Raw genomic sequence first — 4,431 nt, 5'->3', positions numbered from 1 at the left:
TTCTCAGACTCCTGACCTGCGTGTGTATGGGCCGCGCTCTGAGGAGGCCGGGGAAATAGGAAGCACTAGGAAATCCTAGAACAGAAAACAACATCTGAATTTTTTTTCCCCCTGAAGGACATTCATAGCATGCTCACCTATCCCCCTCCTATCTTAATATGTTGTGCTTTCATTACTATTCACCTAAAATATTTTCTAATTTCCCTTGTGATTTCTTCCTTGACCCCTAGAATATTTAGAAGTGTCGCTTAATTTTAAAAGATTCAGGGATTTTTGGGTGTCCTAATGCTACTGATTTCTAATATAATTGGTGTGATGCCATTGCATTGTGTTGTTTCAATCCTTTTAAATTGGCTGAGACTTGTTTTGTGGCCTAATATGCGATATTGGGTCGGCATTCCGGGGGTTTTGGAGAGACCGCGTCCTCCATAGTGGGTGAGGACAGTGTTCTGCGGATTTCAATTAAGTCCGAGTTCCAGGAGGAGGGAAGTGGAAGATGAGGTCACCACATCAGGAGAGGAGACTGTCCCAGGAGTCCTCAGCAAACATCTGTTCATACCTGTGTTATGTGGCCGTCCCTGCCTGCAAGGGATGAGGGCAGGTGAGGCTTTCTAAGATTCTATGGAGAGAATGTCAGGGAGGAGGGGGCTGGAATGAGTGCTGAGGAGGTGCAGTAGGTTGAATGTTTGTGCCCCCAATTCCCAATGCGATAGTACTTAGAGGGAGGGCGTTTGGCAGGTAATCAGGCCACAGGGGTGGCGACCTTGTAAATGGGATTAGTGTCCTTATAACAGAGACCCCGGAGCCTGGCCAGTGTGGCTGTGGGTCGAGTGTCGTCCCATGCCCCAGGAGGTGGCCGGTTCGATTCCTGGTCAGGCCACATGCCTGGATACTTCTCTCTCATCTAATTTATGTTTCTGTCTTTCTCTCCCTCTCCCTTCTTCCCTCTGGAATCATATATAAATGATCCCAGAGAGCTGCTTTGCCCCTCCCACCGTTTGAGGACACACTGAGAACACTGCCTATGAGCCAGGAACCGGGCTGTCGCCGGACAGGAACCTGCCAGTGCGCTGGCCCGGGACGTCCCCGCCTGGGGTCCGTGAGGAAGAGGTTCCTGCTGTTTTGTACGTCGCCTGCTCACGCCTCTCTGGTCTGGGTTAACCTGGGATAGTCCTCCAGCCTCGCTGGTCACGGTGGTGATCTGCTGTGTCCCGAGGCCCTTCGTGTGCCTTCCTCGGGGCTCCCACCTGGATTTTTACTCGCAGTCCCTCGGTGTCTGGGCTCCTCTGAAAGCAGGGCCCGAGACAAGGGCCAGGTGCAGGTGCGGGAGTTTATGGGGCTGAAGAAGAGCAGGATGCAATGGGAAGGAGGGAACGTAATACTCGGCGCATTGCTGAGGTCACTGCTGAGGCAGCAGGGCCTGTCTCCTGCAGTCGGCATCTCAGCATGGTCACCAGGAGCTGAGCCGTCGCCCGCCGGCCCCTCCCGGACTGGCAGAGGATTGCTGCAGGGGCACGAGCTGCCCCGGGGCCCGGCGGCCAGCAAGCCAGGTGCGCCTCGTCGCCCTAATCACGTTCACGCTCTGGACGGCAGAGGAACGATCCCGTGGGCCCTCATGGTTGGTGAGGCCCAGGCTTACTCACGACGCTGGTTCCAGTCTGCACTGCCCAGCGGGATCCGGAGCCACAGAGCAGAGATGGCTCCCACGCGTCTCCTCCATCCATCCATCCATCCATCCAGGGGACCAGGTGGGCTGAGGGAGCTGTGGGGGGGGGGGGCGGGTGGGCCAGGGAGCTGTGGGGGGGGGGATCCCGGTGGGCCAGGGAGCTGTGTGGGGGGGGACCCGGGTGGGCCAGGGAGCTGTGTGGGGGGACCCGGGTGGGCCAGGGAGCTGTGTGGGGGGACCCGGGTGGGCCAGGGAGCTGTGGGGGGGGGGATCCCGGTGGGCCAGGGAGCTGTGCGCGTGGGGGAAAGTGCCTCTGCTGTCTGTCCGGGCTCAGAGGCTCGGAGTGAAGGGATGTGTATGAGCAGAGGACTCAGTGCAAGGGGAGCAGGGCCTTGTGGGGGTGACTCAGCTCACAAGCAGGAAGGAGCCAGTGTGTTGCGGGTGAGGGAGGAGACGGGAGTGCGGAAAGGGCTCCCTGGGGAGGGGCTCGGAGTTCTGCGCTTGCCCCTGTGCTCACGTCTAGCGCTGCCATGGCCAGTCATCACCCCCATGGTGGCTTCACACCACAGGTCCCCCCAGCTTCTAAGCCACATGTCCCACACGGTCTCCCGGGGCCAAGACCCAGGTCTCGGCAGAGCTGTATGCTCCTCCGGACGCCCCAGGGAGAGGCCACCTCCAGCTTCGAGGGGCCACCCCATTCCTTGGCTGACGGCCTCTTCCTCCATCTTCAAAGCCAGCACCTGTGCGGCTCCAATCCTCCTTCCAGGGTCACGTCTTCCTCTGACCGCAGCTGCGAAAGCGTCTCCCTTTAAGACAGTGGTTCTCAACCTTGGCTGCACATTAGAATCACCTGGGAATCCTTTTAAAATCCTGATTTCTGGGCCTCATCCTCCGGAAATTCTGTTTCTTTGTTATGAGGTGGGGCCACAACATTAGTAAAAAAGAAACAGAATTTCTGGAGGATGAGGCCCAGAAATCAGGATTTAAAAGGATTCCCAGGTGATTCTAATGTGCAGCCAAGGTTGAGAACCACTGAGCTAGAGGCTGATATAACTAGGTCAGCGATGGCGAACCTATGACACGTGTGTCAGAGGTGACACGCGAACTCATTTTTTGGGTTGATTTGTCTTTGTTAAATGGCATTTAAATATATAAAATAAATATAAAAAATGTAAGTTTTTGTTTTACTATGGTTGCAAATATCACAAAATTTCTATCTGTGACACGGCACCAGAGTTAAGGTAGGGTTTTTCAAAATGCTGACACGCCGAGCTCAAAAGGTTCGCCATCACTGGCCTAGGTGGTTGTCGGTGTAAATGCTTGTTGCAAACTTGTGACACAGCAAAACGGAAAAGGAAACCAACACACGCACACATAGTGGGACTCTGTGTGGAGATGTAGAAGGATAAAGCACTCGCCTCACACTGTGCCAGCTTCACACCAGCATCCCATTCAGCCCCCCCGGTGGGAACCGCGACCTCCTGGTTCATAGGTCTCAACCACTGAGCCACACCCGGGGGCGGTGCATCTTTTTAAACGAGATGCACAGAAAGAAAAGATGCCAGGCGGATATTTTCCTTTCTTTTCCCCTATGTCAGCTGGGGAAGGTGTGGACGTGGTAACAGGTTTGAGGGAGGCGCCTCCCACACAGGAGTGGTCACCCAGTCACCTTAGGTGTGAACCACAGACGGATCTAGAATAGCCTCAGGGTTCTCTCCCAGGAGCCTCTCCCAGGGCTTTCCTTCCCTTCTTGCTTTTTCCCAACAATGAGCACTGGCTTTTCGCCTGCCCGACCCTAACTCATTCCCAGCGGCTGCTTCGGAAGGAACGTGTCAGGGGCTCTGCAAAGAGGAGGCAGGAAGGAAGAGGGAGGAAGGGGGGCGGGTCAATCAGGCCAAATTGCAACAACCACACGGTTCCTCTCTGCGGTCACAGGGAAGAAAAAGAGCCCAGCTGGCGTGGCTCAGTGGTTGAGCGTCGATCTATGAACCAGGAGGTCACAGTTCGATTCCCGGTCAGGGCACATGCCAGGTTGTGGGCTCGATCCCCAGTGTGGGGCGTGCAGGAGGCGGCCGATCAGTGATTCCCTCTCATCATTGATGTTTCTATCTTTCGTTCCCTCTCCCTTCCTCTCTGAGATTAATAAAAATATATTAAAAAAGAAAAGAAAAAGGAGCAAATGACAAAATGTCAAAGGCATCGGCAGGTTTGTCCCCAGAGCCCCTTCCCGGACGGCCAGGGAGGAGGGTCTCTGTGCGGTAGTCGCCTCCCTCCCCGGGCGGGCGGGCCGGCCGCGCATGTCCACCTGCCCCAGACTCGGCAGCCGCAGCGAGGGGTCGTCGCCGGGAGAGAGGACTGGCCGCCACGGGCTTAGCGCTGGGCACTCAGGTTTGGTGTCTGAGCCCTCCCAGGGCCCTGGGGGTGGCGGGATGACCACCTGCTCATGACGGTGTCCAGATTCACTGTCCGACTGGAAACCTGAAGACAGGGCCCCATCCTGCTCGGGCCGGGGCAGCGGGGGCTCCCAAGAAGAGTGTGTTGAATGAATGCATGACCCTCAGCCATCATCTGTCCCTGAGGGGTGGCTCAGTTTACCCACGGTTGTCCCAAATCACTCAGCCAGGGATGGAACTGGACCCCAGTCCCCTGGAGGCACGTGTGCTGGACTTATACCCAGGACTTCCTTCAGTCTTGTGAGCACTGTTATCATCTATTTTACAGATGGGGAAACCGAGGCACAGAAAGATTAAAGTCATAGGAAGTAA

At 56.0% G+C, this 4,431-nt stretch overlaps 1 non-coding gene across 1 annotated transcript; it reads right to left on the bottom strand.

Annotated features, from left to right (window-relative positions):
- Positions 1–3,258: 3,258 nt before the first annotated feature.
- On the bottom strand, positions 3,259–3,359 carry LOC118670383. Its single transcript, XR_004972292.1, has one exon. It is a non-coding gene; the product is annotated as a small nucleolar RNA U13 (small nucleolar RNA).
- Positions 3,360–4,431: the final 1,072 nt, after the last annotated feature.

Source organism: Myotis myotis, unplaced genomic scaffold (genome assembly GCF_014108235.1).
Source record: "Myotis myotis isolate mMyoMyo1 unplaced genomic scaffold, mMyoMyo1.p scaffold_m19_p_15, whole genome shotgun sequence".
Taxonomy (NCBI): Eukaryota; Metazoa; Chordata; class Mammalia; order Chiroptera; family Vespertilionidae; genus Myotis; species Myotis myotis.
The sequence above is the reverse complement of the archived record's forward strand: the minus strand, read 5'-3'. Positions and strand labels throughout refer to the sequence as shown.